A 27,405-nucleotide genomic window follows, 5' to 3' on the forward strand; every position below is an offset into this window, starting at 1 on the left:
TTTGTAGAGGTTCAATTTCCATGGTATTACTAGTGGCTACCATTAATGCCACCTGAAGCAGAAACTAAAATTGGTTCTTGGTTCTGAGGTCTTCATTTGATTAAAAGGTACAGATTATCCCATCTCTTTTAGATGGTTGCTGGGACAAATCACAAACCATGATTGATGCCATAAATCAGGCTACCTTTGCTACAAACTAGCAAAAATGATTACGATCTCCTGGCTGTTCTGAATTTTGATCCAAACGATTCCCTTCCAAATTTTTTTAACCTCGCCAGGTCTTCCAAAGACTCTCATATTAACCAGGTGGGCATTTTCCTTACTAAATTCTGTGTGGAATTTGATAAATTGGCCCTGAATGGTTCTCATGATGGTGATACCTCTGGGAAATTCACCTTTGCATCCAGTAGAGGTTGCAGTGTTTTGGATTGCATTTTAATCCCTCTACCGTTTAAAGCTTATGTAGAGCTCTTTTACATTGATGTTCGTACGGAGAGCGATCATTTCCCCCTTGTTGGTTTAATCAAACCCCAGACACATTTTGATCTTGGCTCTGCTCCTCTAGTTAAAGAATCACTTTCTGAGCCTCTCCCCAGACTCATTTGGTTGCGTAATCTCACAGAGAGAGCTCAGAAGTTAATTACCAAGCAAGCAATTAAAGATTTGTGTTCCTCTTCAAACCCAGTAGAGGTTATAGCTTTATATGATACCTTAGTCTCGAATTTCATTTCTCTACTTGATTCTACTCCCAGTCTGATTCCTAAACATAAACCCAAGTATAATACATGGTATAATGGAGAATGTTTACATTTGAAATCCACTCTTTGCTCCATTTATCATCGCTTTCAGTCCCAAAAAAAGCCCTCCGTTTTGAAGGAATATTTTAATGTTAAGCAACAGTTATCAGATTTAGTCAAGGCTAAGAGGTCTCAATACGCTAGGGAACGGATGACAGAGGCAGTCAAGTCAAACGATAGTGGAAAATTCTGGGCCTTAATTTCTGGTGTCTCACAAGCAAAAATAATTCCCTCACCATCAATTCCTTCCCAAACCTGGTTCTCATATTTTCTAAAGCTTTTTAGTGATGATGGCGCTAGCTTCCCTAATGTTATCGAGCCTAACACCTCTATGATGCCTGAATGGCTTCCTGTATCTCCGAAGGATGTCATTACTTTGATTTCACACCTCAAACTAAAAAAGGCCCCGACGCAGTCACCTCAGAACTATTGAAATCTAACCCTGAATGGTGGGTTCACCCCTTGGCAGCTCTGTTTTCCATGATAAATAACACTGGAATAATGCCAAAGTCATGGACAAACGGAATCATCATACCCATTTTTAAAAAGGGTGAGCCGTCTTCACCCGATAACTATAGGCCAATCAGCCTACTGTCAGTAGTTGGTAAACTTTATGCTAAATATTATTTAACCAAACTAGAAGGCTGGATGTGGGACCATAACATTCTACGCCCAGAACAAATAGGGTTTCGTCGAGGAAAATCTACCTTGGATCACTGTATAGCATTGTCCCATCTAATTGCTAAATACAGTGGGAAACCCGGTAACAAGCTCTTTGCTGCCTTTCTAGATCTCAAAGCAGCGTTTGACTCAATCCCAAGAGATCTTCTGTGGGATAAAGTGGCCAGAATGAATATGGAGCCCAGACTACTCTTTTTAGTTAAAAAACTTTACACAGACACTAGCTGTCAGGTTAAATCCACCCTTTCAGGAAATCTAACCACTAAAATTCCAATTTGCAAAAGGGTCAAACAGGGCTGCATTCTTCCCCCTCATTGTTTAATCTGTTTCTAAATTATCTGGGCCCTACCCTGACCAAAATTGACGGTCATTTCCCCAAAATTGGCCACTGCCATATTCCAGTTCTCCTATATGCGGATGATGCCATTTTATTATCATGCTCTCAAATTGGACTGAAGCGACTTCTACACCAATGCTTGACCTACTGTAATAATAACAGGCTAACTTTGAATGATAAGAAAACAAAGATTATAGTCGTTGCTAAAGCCTGGGAACAGTTTGCATGGTCAATTCAAGGAAACCCTATCGAGCAGGTAAAAAACTTTAAATATCTGGGGATTAACTTTTTCTACAAGGGGGGGGTGATGGGCTACACACCGCAAAGGCGTTATCAATGTAGCAAGAAATAATGCAGCCACTATCACCCGATTTTTCTATCTGAGAGGCAACAGGTACGTTCTCATGGCTTTAAAAGCCTTTAATGCCAAATTGAGCTCTCAACTCCTTTATGGAGTGCCCGTATGGATTAGTGCAGTCAATCACTCAATAGAGGAGGTACAATCTTACTTCCTACGGAAAACTCTGGGACTTCCTAACTGTGTCCCATACGCTGCAATCTGTCTTGAAAACGGACAGATGTTGTTGGAAACTCTGGCCTGGCTTCTAACAATCAAATTCTGGCTTCGCCTTCTATTTAATTCCGACTCAAATTCCTTTACTTTTCTAATGCTCTCAGACTTCCATGAATTCAAGTGTTGGAGCTAATCCACAAAAAAGTTAGGTGTATGGGTATATCTTTGGAATCACTTTACCTTGCATCTGCTTCAACAGCATTTCCGACAATTAAACGGAGGCTCTTAGACATTGTTTCAGTACCTGACTGAGGCAGCTAGGAAAACCTGTTCCCCAATTCACCTGAGAATGCCTCTGTCATCTGGTCAGTTAGCCGCCTATTTCTGCTCTCTAACTGATCCCTATCAAAGAAGGGCACTAATGCTGGCCAGATTCAACATACTGCCTTCAGCCATTTTCGTTGCCAAGGGACCCCTTATGAACTCAGAAAATGCCCTTGTGGCCTGGGTGTCATTGAATCTGTTTCCCATGTTCTCTTATACTGTTTATTTTATTCTAAGATCCGAGACAAACTTTTGAACTCCTTTCTTTATTCATGGTGTGGCCTTTCTGATAATGTCAAGGTCCAGCGATTACTATCTGGTCACAACTTTTCTATAACCTCTAATATGGCTAGTTTTCTTCAATCTGTATCAGGGAAGCTATCAACTAATTTTATTGTACCTTTTTTCACTTTGACATGCCAATAAAGGTTTTGTGTGTGTGTGTGTGTGTGTGTGTGTGTGTGAGAGAGAGAGAGAGAGAGAGAGAGAGAGAGAGAGAGAGAGAGAGAGAGAGAGAAACTAGCATCTAGTACCTAAGGATAGTCTTCTGAAAGTTCTGTTTTACAAAATCAGTCTTCAACTGCTCAAAGATAAGTAGAGCAAAAACCACATTACTACAACAAAGATAGAGGAATTTGATGACAGATGAAGTTTTGAAAAATCCAGAAATTTACAAGACTTATATATTTGAAGGAGAGTGTAGAAATTGTTTCTTGGTTTTACAAAAGTCAATTATTCCATGCTGTAGTATGATTTGTGTGTTATCAAGTTACTTCCGAATTACATTGACCCTATGAATTAATGACCTCTAAAAACATCCTATAATTGACAGCCTTGCTCAGGTCTTGCAAACTTAAAGCTGTGGCTCTCTTTCTTGAGTCAATCCATCTTATTTGAGTCTTCCTTTTTTCCTACTGCCATCAATGTTCCCTAGCATTAATGTCTTTTCCAGTGAGCAGGGCTTTTTTTCAGCTGGAATGCAGTGGAACGGAGTTCTGGAACCTCTTCAAAATGGTCACATGGCTGGTGGCCCCGCCCCCTGATCTCCAGATAGAGGGGGAGTTTAGATTGCTCTCCACGCCGAGGGCAACCCACTGAGTTTCACTACCTCTTTTCCCTGCCAGTGAGTTTTGTCTTCTCATGATGTGACCAAAGTATGATAGCCTCAGTGTCATCATTTTAGCTTCTATGGAGAATTCAGGCTTGATTTGATCTAGAACACATTTATTTATTATTTTAGTAATCTAAGGTATCCATAAAATTCACCTCCACCACATTTTGAATGAATCAATTTTCTTCCTGTCAAGAGTTTTTCATCGTCTAGCTTTCGGATCTATCCATAGTAATCTTCAACAATTTCAATTTCTTCATTATCAACCTTAAAGTTGTATAATTCCTCAGTACTTTTGTCTTCTTGATATTCAGCTGTAATCCTGCTTTGGCATCTTCCCCAGTAATTGACACCTTCATCAGTAGTCATTTCAAGCCTTCGCTATTTTCTGTCAACAACGTGGTATCATCTGCATAACTCAAATTATTAATGTTCCTTCTACCAATTTCCACTTCACCTTCATCTAAATCTAATCAAGTTTTCAATATGTATGTTCTGAATACAGATTGAACAGATAAAATGGTAAAATACATTATTTTCTCAAACCTTTGCCAATAGGAAACTATTGTTTCCCCATATTCTGTCCTAACAGTAGCCCATTGTCCAGAATACAGGTTGCATGCCAAAACAATCAGGTGCTGTGGCACAACTATTTCTTTAAAATCCTCCATAGCTTTTCATGATCCACACAGCTGAAAGCTCTAGACAACAGAGTTACCTGTAACTATTATTCATCAAGTATCTTCTCAAACAGATTTTCTTCTAGATCAAGATAGGTAGCTGTGTTAGTCTGTCTGGAGCAGTAGAAAAGAGCAAGAGGCCAGTAGCACCTATAAGACTAACAAAATTTTTGGTAGGGTATGAGCTTTAGTGAGTCACAGCTCATTTCTTCAGAAATAACTAGAATGTGAGTTCATCTGTCCTTGTATCTTGGAGAGTGGAGTGATTTCAGATGCTGAATGACAATAGCCAGTGAATGACAATAGCAGGCGAGATTGGAAAGGGAGGGGTATGTAGTGGGTGTGGAGAACTAGCATTGGTAATGAGAAAGGAAGCCATTGATTGTCTTGATTCAGTCCAAGTGGACACATTGTCTTGAGCTTCATTATCAGTTGCGATTCAGCAGTCTCTGTTTCTAATCTCCCTTTGAAATTCCTCTGCAGGATAACTGCTACTTTTAGGTTAGCAAATGAATGTCCTTGGAAGGTAAAAATGTTCCTCCATTGGTTTTTGAATGTTGTGGTTTCTGATGTCAGACTTATGTTTATTAATTCTTTGTCAAAGATACTGGTCAGTTTGTCCAATGTAGAGGCTGGAAGGGCATTGCTGACACGTGATGGCATAAATCACATTAGAGGATCAGCAGGAATATGAACCTGAGATGGTATGGATGGTGTTGTTGGGTCCACTGATGGTATTGCTAGGATCTATATGACAGCATAGTTGGCATTTTGGTTTGTTGCAGTCCTTGGTACCTGTGGGAAAGTAGCTGTTTTAGGTTAGCAGGACTGCAATTTCCCCAGGAAGTCTGTATTATCACGGACATAGCTGGGGGTATTAATAACGTTCAGTCCCAAGGGTAAATGTGCTGACAGCGCACTCTCCAGCCTACAAAATTGGTCAGATGAAACCAATATTATGCCCTTTCAACAGGTGAGTATTGATGGTTGACTACCTTATGTTGCATATGAGGTAGAAGAGGTCTGTAACCAGAGGTGGTGTTTTGCAATGCCCTTTCCCATGTCAATACATCTATGAAAGAAATCAATTTTTTAAATTGTGTGAGGAATATCAGATTCATGGTCCTCGAGTACGGTAACAGAGATACAGTCCTCCTAACTTCTCTTTCCTTTCTGGAATAAGAAAGAGCTTCTCTTTGTAGGATGACCCAAGCTACCGAATTCATTGTAACAGTGTTAGGAAGCTTTTCTTCTGATTTATGAAGCAGCCATAGTCCTTCCAAAATTGATGACTTTGTTTCTGGGAAGTATTCTCATGAAAAGGCCGTCCAGATATAGGTGTACATGAATACCCTTTATCCTGGGAGTGGCTACCACTGCAAGCATCACTTTGATAAACATTGTCAGACTGGAAGCAAGACTGAACGGTAAATTTTGGAACTGGCAACTTGTTTTGGCGGAGGAACTTGAACAATTTCCAATACGACTGGACCCTCAGATCATGGAGACAGGCTTCCATCAGATCAGAACATTGGACTTACCAAGGAAGTTCCTTCTACATGAGATTGAGGAGGACACCCTGATACATATGAGTTCTTCCTCCCAGAACCCCTGGAGGCTGGAAGTTGAGCTGTCCATCTCCAAAGGAGAGTGCCTGCAGTTCAGAAACCTCCACAGCTGTGAAATGACTCCATGATGAATGACTTCTGTAGGAAAAGTCATTCTCCCTCTGAGGGGCAGGACATTTTGGGTGATTCCCACCATCCAATCAGGGAGGCAGGAAGTTAATATTTTTCTCTTTCCTGTTGGAGCATGGAACACCCCTTCTTCCAGTTCTTTCCTGCCTCCAGGAGAACAGTCACTTCCTGTGATTTTTCTTCTGATCTTATTCTTCTATTTCCTTTCTTCCATCTCTCTACTACTGTCCTTGATCCTTTATCTTGCCTTTGGACCCCTTTCCAATGCTTGAAAAGACTGTCTGCACTATGGAATCTAGGGATTCTAAGGATAGCTTCATGGATGAAGGGGAGGAATGCTTCACACTGGCCACCTCTGCCGCGGCGGGACCTGACCAAACTGGTGCTGATAGGCTCTTGAGGCTTGATTACGCTCCCGACAACTTTCCAGCCATAGAGCTGTTTATTCCCCCCCCCCCAAAAGGCCCGCATCTCTGAGCAAGAGCCTGGGATGGCAACGCACCTCTGCCTGGAGGCTGAGGGCAGCATCTCCCAGCAAGCCGCAGAAAAGGCAGGAAACTGCAGCGAAAGCCACACCAAAACCCACGCAGCTCAGAAAGATGTGCTGGCCAACCTCCTGATTGGAGACAATGCCACAGACCTTTCCAAGATCAGAACCTGCTTTCACTGGAGGGCGATTATCTAAGGATGGGTAACATACCTGATGACCCCAGTCTACCAGTCCCAGTTGACTTTCTTGCCCTTTTACATCAGACGATGAGAGAAGAGATAATTAAGTTCTGTCAGACCAATCCAGGGCCACCAGTAGTGGGACATCTGCTTCTTCTCCCCCCACCCCCAATCCCAGAGGTAGACAATGATGGGATGACTAAAGCTTTCAGAAACTGCCCCTGGTCAAGGACGAAGAACATCCTTGGCAGGAGACCTGTCTTCAGACAGTGATGATAAAGAGGAGAGTGAGTTCTTCTCAGAGGAGGAAGAGGAAGAAGTCACCATACCCGAACAATCGGCTCAACTGTTCAAGCTGGAAGACTATCAATATCTGCTTACTAAGTCACTTGAGGCTTTAGACTTGCCGGAAACCTCTAATGGGAAGGAGGAAGATCCCAAGTCAGGCAAAACCATCTCTAGGCCTAAAGGGAGCAGAGAATTTTCCCCCAAGGCAGATACACCTGAAAAGATTTTCCTGTTCCCTGAGTACTTTGAAAGAGGACACCCTGATACATCTGAATTCATCCTCCCATAATCCCTGGAGGCTGGAAGTAAGTTGAGCTGTCCATCTCCAAAGGAGAGGCAGTGCCTGCTGTCTTCAGTTCAGAGACCTCCACAGCTGTGAAATGACTCCAAAATGTATCACTTGTGTCAGAAAAAAAGTCATTCTACTCTTAAAGTGAAACTGATAATTAGTGAAGCAGGATTCAGAGACTGAGGACACTAGTGAAAACAGAATGTAACAAATTCAAAATATAAACAACACAGAAGATGTGAAAAAACAGAGGCCCAGTCTTATTCACGTGGCTTCTGTGCAGTCCCATATTGTATAGAAGACCACTCGAGGTAAGTGCAACCTAATTTTACAACAGATTAAGGCTGAACAAGGGTGGGGTTAGATACTTGGTCTGGGAAGGTATCCTAAAATAATTTCTGAACTTGGGGAACACTCTGAATCTAAAAAGAATGAAGAGGAAAAACTTAGAATGTTAATTTATTAGATTTCTTACCTGCCCTCCCTGCAAGCGGGCTCAGGGCGGGTCACAATATTAATATTACAATAGTAAAATAACAATACCCAATAATAGGCTAAAATAACAGCAGCAGCAGCACTTATATACCGCTCTTCTAGACAGATCAGTGCCCTATCCAGAGTGGTGAACAAGTTAGTGTTATTATTATCCCCACAATACAGCTGGGGAGCTGGGGCTGAGAGAAGTGGCTTATCCAAGGTCACCTGCTGAGCTCATGGCAGTAGTGGGATTCGAACCAGTAGAGTGCTGATTTGCAGCTAACCACTTAACCACTGTGCTACAGCACCTCTGAACAAACATAGTATAGAAGTTAAAAAACACACATCCAAGAGACGACATTTTGATGCTGGCAGACAGCATCTCTCCCCCCCACCCCGCTCAATGTTATTCCTCTCTCCTGCAAGATAAAGGTAGCTTAAGTCTCTAACTTTGTATCCTTAGTCTCAACCAGGATGTGATTTAACATATCCTCAAACAGTTTACTCCTCAGGAAGAAAAATGTCGCCAGATTAATCAAGAGGAGTTAGCCATGTTAGTCTGACGAAGAGAGCTGTGGTTCTTGAAAGCTTATGCTACAATAAAGTTGGTTAGTCTTAAAGGTGCTACTGGACTCTTTACTATTTTGCAGATTAATCGGGGGTGGGTGGGGTGGTATTAACAGCTCAACTTTTAAGCCACAGGTTGTGCTGGCTCTAGAAGATATTTCATTGAATCCAAGATAGTAACCATCATAAAACTAAATACTTGTTCCAGCCTATAAATATAGCTCCCCTACTTTCCACTGAACAATCATTCAGCAATTTGTACACCCACATCACCATGGAGGTCGGAATGATAAAGGGTGTTTCTTCTGCTTCACAAGTTTACTTTTGTAATCCATTGTCTCCTTTAATGAACTTTCCCATCTTTCAGAACCACCCAATCCTGAAAATAGTGCCATGACAATGGATTTCATGCTTTATTAGAGAAAAGGTGTAATATTTTTGCATGGCCAGTATTAAATTTGTGAGCGAAGGTGAGGACTTTTCTGCCTTGAACAAACCTGGAACAAAAAACATGTGATCTGCTTCTTTATGCTTAGGGAAAACGTTGTCCCATTTAGGAAGTCTGAGAGCCTTAGATGGAGAATCATTCTCAGACAGATCAGAGAGTTCTAAACCCTTCCACTGCCTTAATGAGATGTGGGAAGCTCTTCTGAAGAAACAAAGGCACCTAAAGTGCACAACATAGTCCTTTCCATCATCGGTTATTTCCAGTTCCTCCTTATCTGAAAGTAAATCTCAGTCCTCCAATGCAAGGTGAATATCCCCATCTAAGCCAGTATGCATGACAGTAAGCAACTGGCCTTTTGCAGACTGAGATGCTTTTCTTACTGCTTTAGCTGACCAGGATGTTTTTGCTGCCCCCTGCTGGCCTTGAGTAGAAATTGTGGACCAATTTTGCATTTTAAAAGTCACGCTGAGTTTAATTAGCTCCTCAGAGGGGCTATGACTTAAGCAATTACTCTCCCTAGAGGATGATGCCTACTCTTCTAGAGTTCCAGCAACCAGCTCTTGCACTACAGTTCTTTCACTATATCCTGAAGCCGGGGCTTCTGCCTTGAACTGGACCAAGCTGCTTGTTGGTCCCCACAAGGGACACACTGGCAGTACTGCCATTTTTTGTGCCAAAATCAGGTAAAGCAATGAAGAATTTTGTCACCCTCAAAGTCTGAAGCTTGCAGCATGCAGTAAAGGTTCTTGCTCTGGAACATGGCTATTTCTCCAAAACTATCTGAATATATAGAACCAACTTGCACTTGGGTTCTAGCAATATGGTTCTTCATTCTTTGGAGGAATTAAGTATCAGCCCTCTCTAGTGTCTCTTCTGAGAATCAATGCTCAGCCATCATGTTGGCTGAGATGGCTGGCCTTTGAAATTCTAATGGAGGAATACCCATTTTTCCTCCCTCTCTACCTCAGAAATATAGTGCCAACTACGTCAAGTTTTGTTTGTTTATTAGTGTTTATTTATTAGCAGGACATTCTGCATAGAGATCCTATGAGAGAAGGCCTTTAAAATCAGAGGAATATCTTTTTCTCCCCTACTACATTTTATTTTGTAGCATCTAGTCTGAGGAAGAGTTCTAGCAAATTCAAAAGCTTGCACCCATTTCAGTGTCATTGTAGCTGGTTCCAGTAAAGGCATTATGTGGACTGTGATTTGTTTTTGCATTTTGATTTCGGTATGATATGGCTGCATACTTCTTTTAGAACCCCAGTGTCTTGACTTCAATGAAAACCCGACAGTGCAATGAGTTAGAGAGAAATTAATAAGGAACAAAGGAAGCTCTCTCTGGGAAGTTGTTTCTGGAGCTCTAAAAAATACTAGAGCTCCTGAACATTCCTGATTTCTACAGAGGCAGGAAGAGAACTGCTGAAGGTGATGAGAGGGCCCCCTCAATGATGATCAGAAGTTGTAGAAATACCCTGCCATTATAAGGAGTGGAAGTTCCCATCTGTCAAGATTATACTCTCCCTCTTTTGTGCGCAAATATTTTAAAACCCATTTAGTATCTCTAGTTCTCAATATTCTCGCTGTAACTTCACAAAAATTTTGCTTTCTCTGTCATGGCCTCCACCTTAAGGAATGCCCTGCCTGATGAGCTTAGGAGGGCTCCGACTCTCCTGGCTTTCTGCAAACTATGCAAAATTGAATTATTATTTTTTACACAGGAAAGAGGGCTGTATTGAAATGAAATGGTTCAGAAACACACTATGGCAAAGGGGATAGGGATTGTGAACTATTCTTTTAAGTATGCTCCTACTAAGTAATTGCATTGGTTAATGTGTTATATTTAAATGCTTATGTTTTGTTTCAGGTTATTTCAGCTGTTTCAGATTTTTGCTTGTTTTCAGATTTTGGCAATCCAAACTGTATGCATGGTTTTATTAGATAACCCACTTGCTGTCAGTTGTATTTGACTTACACTATGTAATCTACCTTGACTTTCAATGAACTATAAATAATTTAAATTCCATAATGTAAATAAATGAAGACGTTTGAACCCCATGGAGTAGGGAGTGCGGCTGAGCAGATTTCATCTATGTGACACATACAGTGGATGGCAAAAGTCATATACATAAATCACGTTTCAATCACCCCCTTCTAAATGATCTCTGTGGGGAAAAAAACATACAAGATTCTGCAGGATTGTGTGTCGGCTTAGTAGGAGTGGTCCACGCTGACTTACATGGCACATAAAACAGGCAGTTACGTTAACTTTACACAGATGGTAGGGAAGAATACCTAGATGAATACTTAACTCAGACTCGAGGGTCCACTGTGGATCAGTTCACCTCTCACCAGAATGATGTGCTTAATTACACTCCTTTGATTGTTCTTATATAAATGAATGGGTATCAAACATATAAATCTAAAAATAAAGTCTTGCCTCAAGAGCATTTTATTTTTATTTCATTTGTATCACATCCAAGGTGGCTCAGATGGTATTCTGTCTTCCACTGTAACCTCACAATAACCCTGTGAGATAAGTTAAACTGAAAGTGGCCCAAGGTCAACCAGCAAGCTTCCACGGCAGAGGAATTTAACAGTACTCTCCCAGGCCCTAGTTCAGGAACTTGTGGACAACAAGATGCCTGACAGCTTCCCCAGCATCAGCCAAATGCTTTTAGAAAATGGGGGGGGGGGGCACTATTTATTTATTTATTATTTATTAGTTCGATTTATAAACCGCTCATCCTCAGGGGCTCTGGGCAGTGAACATCAGTTAAAATCAGTAAAAACAAAAAAACAATAATTCTAAAATCAACATACAATAAACACCCCACCCCAAAGGTGGGAGACCGACATGGCACCGCTCCCTTCAACCACTGAACGCCTGGTGGAACACCTCTGTTTTACAGGCTCGGCAGAACGATATGTCCTGCTGGGCCTGGGTCTCCATTGACAGAGATTCCACCAGGCTGGGGCCAGGACTGAAAAGGCCCTGGCCCTGGTTGAAACGAGGCAGGTTTCCTTAGGGCTGGGGACCACCAGTAAACATTTATCCACTGATCGAAGCGGTCTCCGGGAAACATACAGGGATAGGCGATCCCGAAGATATGCCAGTCCTAACCCGCTCAGGGCTTTAAAGGTAAGAACCAACACCTTGAATCTGATTCGGAATTCAACCGGAAACCAGTGCAGCTGGCGCAGGACAGGTGTGATATGTGACAGGTAGGATATACCAGTCAGGACCCAAGCTGCCACATTCTGGAGCAGTTGTAGTTTCCGGATTAGGCCCAGGGGTAGCCCAGAATAGAGTGAGTTACAGTAATCTAGCCTGGAGGTGACCGTTGCATGGGTCACTGTAGCCAGGTCCTGGGGAATCAGGTAAGGGGCAAGTTGTCTAATCTGACGGAGATGGAAAAATGCAGACTTGGCAATCGCCATGACCTGGGCCTCCATCAACAGGGAGGCATCCAGGAGCACACCCAGACTCTTCACCACTGGCAAAGTTGCCAATGGTGTCCCATCCAGGGCAGGGAGCTGGATCCCAACATCTGGCAGCCCCTGTTCCAGCTGCAGGACCTCCCAGCTGCAGGACCTATGTGGGGCTTTTGCCAAGCATGGCATGGGATTGGCCATTTGAGATCTCCCAAGGGAAAAAAACCCAACTACACTACTTGGGAATTGGGGTCAAAATGACCCCAACTTAACCCCCCAAATGGAAACCTGATAGTTCTCTCAATCATGGCATTAGCTACTAAGAAAAAAAATCAGGCCTCAATAATAACTTTCTTCAGCAATGCAGGACAAAAGTGTAAAATCTGGAATCAAGGTCAAAAATACCCCTCACACATCAAATCTTCACAGAAATGTAAATGGAGTAAAATTGATCCCCACCATTATTAAAGAACAAGACAGTTTATTTTAAAGAAAGCAATACTTTTTAACTGTTTTAACTGCTAGCTTCCTTATAACCTGCCCTCAGGCTACGCCTGTTGGAGCCTTACAATTAAGCGCTCTTCCTGAATAACAAAGGGGAACAAGCAGGTCAGTGGACAGATGGCTAGGGGCTCATCTAAAGTTCCAGGCTGAATGGTTCCATCAAGTCTGGAAAATATAAAGAGGTTCAGAAGATGACTACACACATTCCCAGGCTTGGCTTGCAGAGGGCTAGAATGAACCCATTTTCCAAAATTGCAATACAGTTCAATTTGAGCTTTCCCATTTGTCTATGGAAATAAGGGAAGATTTGAGAGAGCTCAAACACAGGGCTTTTACCTGCTCCTACTACACATTGAGTCCTACTATATACACAACAATTCAGGTTGCAAACAGTGGTTTCCTTGGGAGGTCACTGCGGCCCCTAAAAAATGGAGATAATAGGTGTTGGTCCATCTATTTATACATGGAAACAGTGCTAAAATCATTTTTCAATATTTGAAATTAGAACCCCCATTTACAATTCTGTAAAGTGCTTTCACTTTCAAGTCAAGTCTGTTGGGGGCCAGAATGACCCCGTTTACGCTTTTGATGAACCTCGAACTTAAAAAAGAAAGGAAGTGTAGAGGGAAGAGAGGGACTTCATTGAGGAGAAAGCGTAACAGGAGATTGGTGTCTATAGAAAGTTTTAAAAGGGTAAACCATTTTTTCAGTGACTTCTGGGGCCAAAATAACCTCTGTTAAAATAACAGAGATCAGTTCCCTACCATCTGGCCCTACATTTCAGGGAGGGGGAACTTGTTTCTTGTGGTGATGGCGGTGGTGTGGATTTGCAGACACACCAAGCTGCAGCCACCGGCCTCGCCCTCATTGGAAATGGGGGCTGGACGGGCAAGAGGGTGGATGTTCGAGCTGGACCTTCACTGTCACCTCTGCCCCCCCCCTTGGCAGGGATGCCTGCTCTCTGAACGGGGGCCTATTGGCGGCAACGGGGATTGCAGCCTCCCCATTGGCTGTGCCACTGCTTGCCCCTCGCCTGGATGTCAGGGGAGGCGTGCAGCCATTGGCTGGTGTGAGCGGGGTTGTCAGGGGAATGGTGGGCGGGTGCTCCTGGCAGCAGCCTCACCTTGCCTTGTCACACTTGGGCGCTGGTGGGACTCTCCTGCAAAAGTCCATAGGGAGCTGTGGAACAGTGCCCCATTTACGTCGGCGCATGAGTGACAACGCTGCCTCAGGGCATAGGATTGAGCTGCCCATATGCTTTACAATTTTCATTATTATTTTCAAATAACAGTACTAATGCTAAGACTTCTGGGATGTAACCAGCCACAATTTTGATTCTATTTCATTTTCAGCAAATAGAAGATAAGACAATTTCATCCATGTATATTCTTTTCATATGAAACAAGGTGGTGGCCAGATGGTGGAGTTAATGCTGGCTTCTGGCTGCTCAGCAAAATCAGAGTTTTACTGAGTATTTAAGATGTATTACCAGACCAGATCTTTGATGAACATTTTCAGAAATAATTTTTGGCTGTCCAGAATTAAAAAAAATGTTTTTAATTAAAATACAACATTAAATAATCAGAATCTATATTCTGATCAAACAGCACATCAAATTCACAAATTAAAAACAAGTGAAGGAATAGAATGCACATAGTTACCCATTCATTTCTAACAGCTTAAAGTTTTTTTTTTAAAGGTAGTCAATTGTCACCAATGTTTGTCACCTAAAAATGTCCTTACATTTTTGGATTGCTAAGAACAATCCCCACCTCTTTAAGAATCATTCTAATTTGCCAGGCAACTGTGGTTGTTTCCTATAGCATTCAAATACAATCCTTGCAAAGGACAGAGCAAGAGCTGTACCTCTCTGAAATCAGTAATTATGATAGACAATTTAAAAGTTAAATTTCAGGTTTCAAATTAAGGATCTCAAAAATTGTCTTTTGGACTGTGTTCCAACAAATGTGCCCCGTAGCATTACTGATATATGACTGAAATTTGCTTATGGAAAGGTACAAAACCAGCAGAATTCATATAACACCGTACCTCCAAATATCCGTGAGAACACTGCTGCAGAATACTGCACTTAACAAGTCTTGAGCTTCCTGTATGCAGTAACAACAACACTGTGCTTATATACTGCCCTCTGGACAGATTAGCGCCCACTTAGAGCGGTGAACAAAGTCAGTGTTATTATCCTCACAATACAGCTGGGATACTGGGGCTGAGAGAAGTGGCTTGCCCAAAGCCACCTGCAGATCTCATGACAGTAGTTCAACCACTTAATCACTATGCTACTGCAGCTTAATGCTATTTTAAGGTAGAAAGATCACTATGGAAATATCTTCAGTGTTTCAGTGAAAAAAAACTGTATTCCAACAGACATTATTTACATCCAATATAAAAGCCCCTTGACCCCAACATTTCTGTAAACTCCTGATTTGATTACTGCAACATGTTCTTTGTGGGGCTACCTTTTACAGTAACTTGGAAACTTCAGCCTGTACAAAATGTGGTTTGGGTGCTGTACTATGTATATATAATGCAAGACTTAACAGTTGTATTTGCTGCCTATTTTTCTAGATGTAATTCAGGTACTGACTAACTTTTAAACTCTTCATGACCTGAGACCCACATATTTGAAGACCCACCTATCCCTATAATAAGCCTGCTCATCAACTTTGGTTGATCCAATACCTCCTTTGCCTCTGTTTTCCCACACAGTCAATCTACACACAAAAGACTCTGCCTAACTCTCCCCTCCATAAGGATTCTCAGTTTTATTTCCATACCTATCCAAAAAAGTGATTATCGACTCACGAAACCTCATATTGAAATAAATGTTGTTAATCTTTAAGGTACTACTATACTTCTGTTTTGATCCAATACAGCCCATCAGAGATACTCTTCCTTCAGAAGAACATCTGGCTCCCATAAGATATATAGCCTTCTCTGTGGCAGCACCTATCCTTTGATACACTGGGTGCCTTCACCGGTAAGATTTTAGAAGTTATGCAAAGCCTTTGGAAATTAAATATTACTGAGCTCTAATATTGATGAAATCCAACTTTCTTGGGCCTATGGTAGTTTTTGTTTTCTGATGTCTGGTGATTTTTTGTTATTGTCAGGGCTGAAGGCTAGGTATTTTCAAAGGCTGATTTTGTGAGTTGAATTATACCTATTTGATTGTAGCTGTCTGTTTCTTGACTTTATTGCTTCATGTTATTGTATTTTTAATATTTTGGGAAGCCACTTGAGAGATAGAAGAGGGGTATAAATTAAAAAAGCATATTAACCATATGTCAATTACACATATACTTTCTACAATCAAGGACAAGTTTAAGGTAAGTTAGTGCCAAATGCTTCAATCCTTGCTTTCCAAGCAGGAACAAGAATTGTCCAGGCCTGAGAACTATCCAGGTTTGAGAACTGGTTAGTACTAAGTCAATTTTCTCACACAATAGTCTATACAGCATCATTAGCAAACCATCTAGTTTAACGCTGTCAAACACAACTGTGGCATAAAGAGATTAAGATGCATAAGACAAAACATATGTAAAATTTTGTATCAAAATTTTCTAAGAAATGCTAATATTAAAAAGCTGAAATTCACAGTATTGTCTGGATTTGTAAGATACAAACAGGCTAAGGAATCTGACTGTTTGTTAAGGTTGAGTCACTCACTTGAATAGCTAACTACATGGAAAAGATTCTATGTATACTTGACTGCTCACTCTTTTATCTAAACTTGGAAGAGTATGAAATTACAGCATATGTCTACAAATGTAACAGACATGTTTAAATTATTAGAAGGAATGCAATGATTATCAGATCCCTTTAATTTCTTGTTTTACAGGCTTTAGATATAAGCATTGTAGAAGTAATGGGTATCAACTTATTTAGTGAAAACTGTTCTCTTGCTTGCTTTCAACAAGTACTGAATTCTTCACTCATGACTACTCTAATGTAAGCTTACAGAACTGACTTGCTACTCAGTGAACTTCATGAATTAGTAAGATTTCTAACCTGAATTTTTTCTAATACACTTTATACACTCACTACACTGCAACAGCCAAAGTATAAATTTTCCTCTGACTTAAGTTAAATACAGTGAATGATTCTTTCCGAAAAGCCCACTCGTTGCTCAAGGTAACATTTGTGGACAAAAAGGGATTTCCCCCCCCCCCCAATCAACAAATCAGCTTTTCACCATACAGTTTGGAATCCATGGATTAAGTATGGAAATATTCCCACATATATAAACACATGAAAACATTACACTAAAATGTGTCATTCACACATACTGTTCCAGGATGATACTATGAGCTGAATCACAACTTCCTGCTAGATTCAGTTCATAAAATAATTCTACTATATCCAGAGAATGACAATGAAAGAAACTTCAAATTTATGATCCTAACAAAAATGCATAATATATCTTTGAACACATGCATATGGCAACTTTCCCACACAAAGAATAAATACAACGGAGGCATCGCATTCTCTGTTAAAAGATTTCATGAAAAATTCTCATTCAGCACACATATTTAAACTGAGCAAAGGCCAAGCTGCTATGCACTAACTGATTTTATGGACATGGCAGACAATGGTTTCTGCATAGACCTGCCTGCTTTAGAATTCTTTTTAAATGCTAGGATAAGTTAAATAGTTTAGTTATAACTAAAGAGGGGGTATATTAACAAAACTACAAAAGTGCAAAAGATAAAATCAACAAGGTAGTTTTTAAAAGAAAAATCCACATTGTTAAATAGTTAATGAAAATCAATGCAATGTGGTTAAGACAAGTTACATCTACTTTGGTTAGAAGCAAAGTGATGTTTGGAGACACAGATCCTCTATGATCCCACACAGGAAGTTGTGTTAGTCTGTAGCAGCAACAAAATAAAACAGGAGTCCAGTGGCAAGTTAAAGACTAACAAAATGTATTGCAGCATAGGCTGTTGTGAGTCAGCACTCACTCCCCCCCGCCACACACACAAATCACGCGCGCGCGCGCGCGCACACACACACGAATGACATTCCTAAGTATCCAAATAGGTAAACTCTCACAAAAACTTATGTTGGGACTACATTTTGTTACTCTTTAAGGTGTTGCTGGACTGCTACTTTTGTGTTAGATCCTCTGTATATGTTTCACTAGATGATGCAATGTGCCTATTGAACAGATATCCTGATTAACTCATTGTTTATTAAATAAATTTGTACCTTACTAGCTTTGCTTTTCATAAACAAAAAGCAGATCCTGTAGAGGGAAATTCTAAGAATATAGAAATAAACTCACTTTCAGTGAAGAGCAGCAGATATTCACCTCCCTACAGGTGAAATAAGACAAAACAAAGAGGGTCTAAACTAAGCAAAGCAAGAAGTAATTAAAGAGTATCATGTATTGCAATGCAATAAATATTGCAAAAATCTACATCAATTATTCAGATATCAATTAATACGAACAACCACATGCTGGGGATACCTCACAATGAAACTCCATACAATACAAATGCTAACGTTTTAAAAAGTTTAGTATATTTATGTAGCATAAACAGAGAATGGTATAAGAACAATATTAAAATGAGATAAGCAAAAGTGGCAGTTCAGAATTATGGTCATGAAGCAATGCTGTTCCCCACCCTGAAAATTAGAAACAGGGCAAGTTATAAAAATTACAATATCATTTAACATTAAATATCAAGTAGCATCCAACTACTGTTAAGTTTCTTTACTGTAATTACAAGAACAGATTAACTCAGGAATTTTCACTTTAAACTGATCCAAGCAAGTTCATAAATTACATGTTTGGTTGAATATTGAATAAAACCAATCCAACTAAGCTGGCATTTTCTACAAGAAAGCCATGCCAGAGTTGTGTTTTAGCTACATGGATCATAGTTTCTTAGAGTCCCCTAGAGGACGCAATTAAACTTGCATTAATTGCACAATCTTCCAACAAGAAAGTCAGAACCTCTTTGACTAATAAAAAAGCTTGGTGTCTCAAGGCTTCCAACGGTTTTGTTCAGATTTATCTTAATATTAGTATTTCTTTCAACCTGTAGCTAATCTTTTGTGCACAGACAAGTAATGCTCATGTGCTAAAGTACTAAAATGAAACTATAGTTTAATTAGCCTGTATCGATCCTGTACAAATTACAGTCAATCTAAAAATAGAAGATGGATTCTATACTTTTTGTATAATTATATAAATACCTAATTTTATCCAAAAAGGCATATTGTCACATTTAAATAATCACTGTAGTTACAAATAATTTCAAAATACTGAAATATAAATTTGCCAGGTATCAAACTTAACCTTGGTATTTATTTTTCTTTTTTAAAAAATGACAATTCTTCTAAATAGAGACTTCACAGAATTATGCCCTAAAGAAATATATTTGAATAAAAAGTGTCCCCCATATTATTAGTAATTCTTCTAAACTTCTCTCTTAGTCATCAATATACCATTAACAGCAACATATTTCAATATAACCAGGATCACTTTATTCCATAGACCATGTACCATGTTACCACAAGATCAATCACTTCTACTTCTTAAAAGAAGTTATTGCAGAATGTTATTGTAATCCTCCATCAATCAAACACATGTATGAAGAAGCCATTACAGATCATATATAAATGAATATGGAATTATTGCACTTCACAGATGAGCAAAAATACATTTCATAATGCATTATGTTGTTAATAATAGATTACAAAGTTTAACATAAATAAGAATAATTTCTGATTACAATTACTACTGAACTACAATGCTAACAGCAGAAGTTCACAAGACTGAATAATTTTGAATTTAGTACTACCCTAGGATTGGAGAATAGTGTTTAGTTAAAACCAGCAATTGTTAATAAATTTTCACACTCAGCACACAAGTTGGTCAGTTTTTACAAAGCTAGCCCCAAAAGCTGACAACTAATTCCTATTAAACACTTTCTAATCTGATTTTAGAGATATTCTGCATTAAGGGAAACATCTGGTTCAATAAGTGTCAATATGTTATATCTGTTTTCTCATGATACTTCACCACATATGGTACACTTAATTTTGCTTAAAATTTCTTTTAAGAGATGTAAAGTTCCTTATTGTAGGCTTGGGCTTCGAATTTACACAAATTAGACCTCAGCTTAATCAACTCAAACTTAAGGACTTACAATAATCTTGACAACAATTCTGTAGTAATTTTTTAAGCATATATGTAATAGATATACTAACAACTCCATTGATAAAGGGTGCCCAATAGCAGATTAGTATGAAATTTCACAATTATGTTAACTATGCTTTACATAAAAGATACTGGCAGGATGAGAATGGATAGTAAAAACTTAAGATACTAATCCAAAAATTACATGTAGGAGCAAACAAATCCTACATTGTACCTATGACTGCAGTTACCTACACAATTATAGCCACACAACACTTCAAACAATTGTAATGTTATTTAAAACAAAATTGACTAATGCTCAGACAACAAAATTACATACACCATTAGAACACACTTGACTCTCTGGTGAGACATTCTATCCGTAAACCTGCCCCATTTACAAATCATGCATTAGACTGTAATTCCATGTATTCTGCCTAATAAATATGCTCTATTAGAGAGAGGTTTTACCAGCTTAATGCAGCAGTTTCCAATCATTTTTTAGATTTCAAACACACCACTTTTGTCACATCAGTACAAAATATACAACTGTATTATTTTAAATAGTTCTCAGAAACTTTTTGTGTTTAGTTAAATCTAGCCAACAACTCCTTCTCCCAAATACAGTACAACATATTTGCAGGTAAGCTTTTAAAAGCATTATTCTCCTTATGCATTCAGATTTTCCTTTATTACAGGAGCATCTTAGGAATAGTCTGAGTACCTGGGCCACAAAATACAGGCTTTTTACAAGCAAAATAATTTATTCAAGAATCTCTCAGAAAAATATTGAAAGTGAAAAATTAAAGAAAATAGATTCTTAAATATATCTTATACATAACAAGTTGCCTTTCTATAACTATACTGCAAGACCAATTTTAAACATGAATCAATCAATGAATTTAACTTAATGCATTCAAGAAAGCAACTTCAGCATCCATGCTACCACAGTAAAATTGTGGAATTAAAAGGACTCCATTTGGGCAAAATTGTTTACTAACAGAATGACCATTAGTTAAGTTATATATGCACCAAATGTTAGCTTTAAATAAAAGCAAAAAAAGTTAAATCTATATCTAGAACTCAGAGGTTGTGTATTGTTTAGTTAAACTAGTTTAACATCTTACAATAATTTGGTCATTAAGACTGAAATAAACATTGTATGTTATAAATGTAAATTTTTTTCTTGAATGGACTTCACTGGAATCTACATAATTTCATAGAACACTGATAGGAAAAATTTAAAAGTCTATACATGTCCTCAATAGCTTGGATAACACTGCATATTCTTTAAGATCAATATACCTTTATTAATAGACATAAATTAACTTGGTAAACTAGAGGAGAAGCTATTATAATTATCAACAAAATTTTAAACACAAAACATAATCTTCTTTGCCTACAACAGTTATCATCAATCTATTGCTTCTTAATCTAGTAAATACAAATCAGTCAGATTTTTACATATAAAACTTCCAAAAAAGAGTGAGAATGTAATCTAAAATTGTCCTTTTAAAGAAAATGCACTTTCTTTATATTTATCATGATACTTGCAAAACAACTGATATAATAGTACTCAGACTTCAAATGCAAGTCATACAGCTATTCAGGTCTTCAGCATGTATACTATAAAAGGCCACTAGACTTCATGTGGTACTCTTAAGGGATTTAGCAACTTATGTCTCACACATTCTATTGAGTTTAGAAACAGGTGACAATAACTCTTTATTGTATCAAATACATTTAGGATAAGAATTGAAGATTACAGGTTTGATTCTGCTTATACAATAAGGTAAGATTTTAAAAAACAAGACATTGGAAAACTTAATGGTTGCTTTCAAAACTCTGAAGCTTCAACAGCATCCTAGACAACTGAAGAACTCCTTTCCATGGAAGGTGCAAGTAATATATGATCACAAAGTAACCCTATGCAACACTGAAATTTAAGTTCCACCAGCTTCAAGGAACTTACAGAATCAGTCTCCAAGTGAACTGAATGCTAGCAAACTAGATTTTTTTTTTGGTCTACAGAACAAAAAAGTAAGTACAATTAATGAAGTTTCTCTCAAAATGCAGTCAATTCTCCAGACTACCTGCTATTTGAGACTAATTTAGATTTCAGTCTAGATACTGTAAGAACAAATGACTTTAATGAAAATGTAATTGTGCACAAGAAGCACATGATCTGATAGAAGATATTTGTGAAGTGGTATTAAACTCTCCAGAAGCATTTCAAGAAACATTCAAACTAAGAATAAATAGACAAGGTTTCATATCACAACACACAACAAAAGCTACCATGGATGTCTTCTGAAAACTGACCTCAATAAAACAAAACAACCTAGCGCCAATCAACAAACATGCACATCAGTAACAAGGTTGTTTTCATTCATTATATTTCATCAAAACTAAATCCAGGGATGCTGTGATGATACATGGGTGCCTTAGTTGTTTAAAGGCTTCAAGAATGGCAAGACCAAAAAAGAGCTACTGTGTTGTATTAAAATCCTTTATTTAAATTAAAAAAATTATAGGCTTAAAATAGGTATTTTTCAGGTAAATACAAACCTATGAGAATGAAGATATTCAAACAGAAGCCATGCACTTATCCATGTCTACAAAACTGCTCTAGGTTGCGTTATGGAATTCAAAATGAACAGGGCAATTGTACAGTTAATATTAGATAGGACTAGACTAGACTAACTTCCATTTCTACACATGTCCCAATATTATAGACATAATATTTTAATTTAAATGCAAGGAACATAAACTCCTGAAAAATTGCTAAGCATCTCTCTCCCCCCAAAGAAATGCTTAGGTTCAAACATATTAAATATCTCAGGGAGGGGAAACCATGACTATTTACACTTATCAGCCCTGTTGACTTGCCCTCATCTTCATACATTTACAAATCCAATACCACTACTTGGATTTAGCTAGAGATTCTGCACAGGTGAAGAGAGCCTGAAGAAAAGATGAGCTGTCTCTTTAAGATACTCTGCTCTGTCCCTAAGCTCATGTGGAAACTAACATCAGCAACACTTTCTTACCAACTTCAGTGTGATGCAAGATATGGCATCATTTTTTATAAATAAAACAAGAACGCTGGAGATTAGATTTATGGAAGTCAAACAAGTGAAATAACTACTCCAGGGAAACGTCACCAATTCTCCCTCAGAAATGGGGACCTCATGACAGTGCACTTAAAAAAAATTCTTCATAACACCTTACTTCAAGTCCATGCGGTTCTAAAGAATGTCAGAAGGCATTAATAACCTTGGGGTCCAAAGGCAGCAAAACCGGAAGATTTACCCTTTTGCTATATACATCCTAATTAGAACCGGAGAAAGGCAATACATAGGTATTACATTTCCCGCCACCTCCCCCTTCTTCCATCTTCCCACCCCCCAACAAACCAAAAGGCATGAAAAGTAAGGTATACAAAGCGGCAAATGCAGCATTTATCTTCTTTGCAATTGCTCCACGTTGCCCCAAAGTTGTGTAGCTCATGCATTCCCACCTCCCGCCACCATTCAAGGGAGAAAGAGGACTTTTCACGTTCTCGCATTGTCGGGAACGAGCTGTAAAAGTGCTTTTGCCTTTCCAAAGCAGTCAGCAACAACAAAAATAAGCATCAATATTAACTCCTTGCTCTCTGAGAGTTCAAAATCCGGCAGAAGGGGATACGGGGCTAAATCTGACATCCCAGAGAAAAACTGGGGAACAGATTTTGATTTTGAGCAGTTTTGCGGAATTTTTTTTCTATTTTTTATTTTGTTATATACCTCAGTTCTCCCTCCATTTTGGTTGTTATGATACTGACAACAAGCTGTCCCTGCTCTGTCCGGATCTCTCCTGCTTTTAGTTAACACCCGCCCCCTCCCCAATGCAAACTACCCTCCCACATCTCCCTTGCCTTCATGTTCTAAAAACCACAAAAGAAGAGAACAGAAAGAGCCACACGGGCCGGTCAGAGCCAGAAAAGCGGGCAATTTCATTTCTTTACTGGGTGGGGGAGAAAGGGAAAAAAACTTTTGTCCAATAAAAAGAGAGAGAAGGGCGCTGCGTGCCCCAAAGTGACTCCAGATCCCCCTCAAAGCTTTAGCCAAGGTGGGTCCCCTGGCGCCCACTACAAAGAGTGCAATCCCCCAGGAAACGTTTTTGGGCAAAATGTGCCTGGTTTGGCGGTTCGGGTGAATTTATATTAATTTTCTCTCATTTTTGGGCACCGCGGGCTCTAATGTCTTCCGCTCCCTTCTGGCGGCTACCGCTGCTGTCACTATACTCGCAGCACAGACGCTGGAGCTGAAAGGAGGGGGGAGAGAAAGAGACGGAGAACAGAAAGTGGGAAGGGGCAAAAAAGAAACTTTCCGCAAAGTTACATCCGCGCTCCCTCCGTCTACCCAACAAGAGGCGAGGGGGGAGTGCGGAGAAGAGACCCTCTTCGCGCAGCCCTCTCAAGAAGCCTGGAAGAAGGAGGCGGGGAGGGGGGGGAGAGGGAAACTCCAGCCCGAGAGCTGAGGGAAAGCGAGCCTTATTTTAGGGAGTGCTCTCACTCTGCGCCTCGGAACCCCCCACAAGGAGGGCAGCGGAGCTCCGAGACGCGAGGGAGGGAGATGGAGCCGCACAAACTTTTCCCTCGCCGCGCCGCTCTTTTCGGTCCCCCTCCTCCTCCTCCTCCTGCTCCAGAATTTAAATAACCCTAATATTTCCCCACTGAACCCCGGCTCCTGGCCCCCAAACCCATGGCAGACTCACCGCGGGAGCCTCAGCATCCCCTCAGCGCCCTCTTCCCGCCTTTTACGGGGTTCTCCGATTTTTCTGTAATTTTTTCCTCATATTTCGGGCTGGACGCGGCGGGCCTGGAAATTGTTTGCTTTCCCCTCTTTCCAGCAGCCATTGTAGTGTATGCGCTGCGGTGCAGCTTAGCCTGCCGCACACGCCGCGCCCACACGGCCAGCCGCCCACACGCGCCGCGGGTTGGACACCCTCCCCCCGTCACTCAGCTCCCAGGCCGCGCCCAGGCGGCGGCGCCTCCGGCCCCGACGGCCGGGCCCGGTTGGCCGAAGGAAGCGCAGATCGAGGGAGGCCGGGGGAGGAGCCGAGCGCGGATAGGCCAGCGTACGGCGCCCCTCCCTGCTGTCGCTCCAAGCGCCCGGGAGAGACCGATTGGGCCTGCAGAGCTGTCGGTTTTCCATCGGGCGGCGGGGCCTAGAACTTGGGTAGGCTGCGCCACTTATATAGTCGCTGCCCAAGCCGCTGACGTCTTTCGAATTGGGGACGAGTGTTCCGTCTGTGGGTCGGTTCTCCTCGTCGTCTGCGAGGTGAGCGGTGCTTCCTGAAGAGTCGTACCTGGGAGCGGCTTTGCGCGCGCGTAGTCGTTGCGGCAGTCGCGCGATGGCTCGGCTGAGGGCCGCTGTTAGTGGTGTTCCTTGAGCGACCGAAGGCTGCTAATGGTGTCGTTCCCCCCCCCCCCACCTTTCTAACAAACGGCGCCTTCGTCCATAATGCGGAGTGGGAATGCGCTTAGCCTGGCCCAGAGCGCGGATGAGGCAGGATGGGCCGCGGTAGGCCTGGGTGTTGTCTGAGCTGAGGATCCCTTCGCTGGTTTAGAAAATCGGCAGGCAGCTGTGGAGCTCTGAGGCGGCGGTGGGTGGTCATTTGGGTAGCCCGTGGCTGTACCCCCTTTTAGTCAAGTTCTCCTCTTTTTGCCCTTCCCTGGCAAATGGCGGAATCTCTGGCGCCTCCAGCGTGAAAAGGAACTCCAGTAGCAGGTACGGAGAGCGCTCTCTTTCTGCTTGTCTGCCGGAAAAGAACAGGCTGAGCTGGACGGCCCGAGGTCTGACTGGTGTGAGGCAGTCGTATACGCATATTAGGGCGAGGAAGGGGCAGCCTCGGTTTTGGTTTCCTTGCGCGAACGCTTAGTGCATGGGGGGGGAATCAGCGCCAGGTGCCGCGCTTTTAAAGACGCTTCAGCCTGCCGTGAGGAGAGTTTCAGGTGGGTAGCCGCGTTGGACTGCAGTGCAAGAGCAGCAGTCGAGTCTTAGAGGCCAATTCGATTTCCAGGCTAAACGCCCATCTGACGAAGGGAACTTTGCCTCTCGAAAGTTCATACCCTGGAAATCTAGTTGGTCTTTAACGTGCGACTGGACTCGAATCTTGCTCTTTAAACTACCAGTTAGTTTTATATTAGTGCGCTTTTTTGTAGAAAAGGCGGGCGGAAGGGCGGCAACTCATAAAGTTACCATCGATTCCCACAATTCCATCCTCAGGGATTTGGGACACCCCTCCCACCTTCACAAGGTGCTCGTGGTAGTTTGTGTTGGTGAGTACCATTGCAAAAAATTCCTGGTTTGGATTACGATTAGGAGCGCAGGCAGGATGCTCTTCTCCATTCTACTTGTCTAAACGGTGTCAAATACTTCCGGGCTGGTTCAGTAAGAAAAGCAGGGAATATAGTTTATCCGCATTTGGAGGGGCTGTTGGCTTCTCCTGGGCTTTCCAAGAGCATCTGCCTGGCCCCTCTTGGAAATGGATTGCTGTGTTTATGGAGTAATCGTTTGGCCACAATGAATTAGTAAATGTTGTATGCAGCAAGCTGAGTGTGAAACTTTGATGAATGTAGTGGCTTGCTGTATGCTAAAAGTTCAGAACTCTTCATGTCAGTATAAATCTTTAGGCTCTGTGTGGCTATTCCCCTCCAGGAGACAGTATGCTGTGTGTTGAAATGTGGACTGAGTTCTCCCTTTCTATGTGGCGTTTAGCAGTTCAGTTAAATGATAAGAGCCCTTTCTAATAAAAAAATATATGGGGGTGCTATTAAATCTGGAAACCTAAAAAAATGGTAGTTGTGTTTGATCTAGCAAGATCCAGATCCCATAGCACCTTCTTTTGACTCAAAAGCTCATAACGTGGAGTCTAGCTAATTTCCCCCCTCTCATTCTCCTTTTTGCCAGTCCCTGTCCCACATAGCTTTTGTCCATGCAGATCCCTCAGCATTGCCTTTTAGGTGGTCAAAGTGAATCCCTCCTTCACCTTTTTACCAGGGGAAAAGTTGGTTGAATCCAACTCCTTTAGCTTTTCTACCCAAATTATAAATTATCAAAGAAAGAAAGTAGGAGAAAAACAATGTGCTCTTACTGATAGAGTTGCAGCAGGAAGACTGAGAAATGCCCTACTTCTTTCTGGAGAAAACACAATTTTTTTAGAACCAGCGCATGGATTCCAAGTTGCTAGTATATGGTGCTTGTGTGGAACATAATAGTGTGTCATCCCTCTCTATGGTCAGTGGAAAGTAATCAAAGATTTTTTTTAACACTACTCAAATGCCTCTTAGCACTGAAATGTTTTTCTTAGGCTACAAGACAACCCTTTTCTCCTTGTACATTTTGAGAATAGGCAAGCACATTGGTGTTCCCA

General features: G+C 40.9%; 2 protein-coding genes across 10 annotated transcripts in view; one reads left to right on the forward strand and one right to left on the reverse strand.

The window, feature by feature from the left end:
• PLAG1 (PLAG1 zinc finger) overlaps positions 1–24,891 on the reverse strand; it is a 54,094-nt gene extending 29,203 nt beyond the window's left edge. For all 6 annotated transcript variants that reach the window (XR_008597462.1, XM_054985752.1, XM_054985754.1 and 3 more), the window contains exon 1: positions 24,745–24,891. The gene's annotated coding sequence lies outside the window, so the exon portion shown is untranslated. The remainder of the gene's footprint in view (positions 1–24,744) is intronic.
• Positions 24,892–25,209: 318 nt separating this feature from the next.
• The window catches only part of CHCHD7 (coiled-coil-helix-coiled-coil-helix domain containing 7), a 9,251-nt gene continuing 7,055 nt past the window's right edge, over positions 25,210–27,405 (forward strand). For 3 of the 4 annotated variants that reach the window (XR_008597456.1, XM_054985703.1, XM_054985702.1), the window contains exon 1: positions 25,210–25,310. The gene's annotated coding sequence lies outside the window, so the exon portion shown is untranslated. The remainder of the gene's footprint in view (positions 25,311–27,405) is intronic. The other variant, XM_054985704.1, reaches the window with a different exon arrangement.

The sequence above is a fragment of the Eublepharis macularius genome, chromosome 7 (genome assembly GCF_028583425.1).
Source record: "Eublepharis macularius isolate TG4126 chromosome 7, MPM_Emac_v1.0, whole genome shotgun sequence".
Lineage (NCBI taxonomy): Eukaryota > Metazoa > Chordata > Lepidosauria > Squamata > Eublepharidae > Eublepharis > Eublepharis macularius.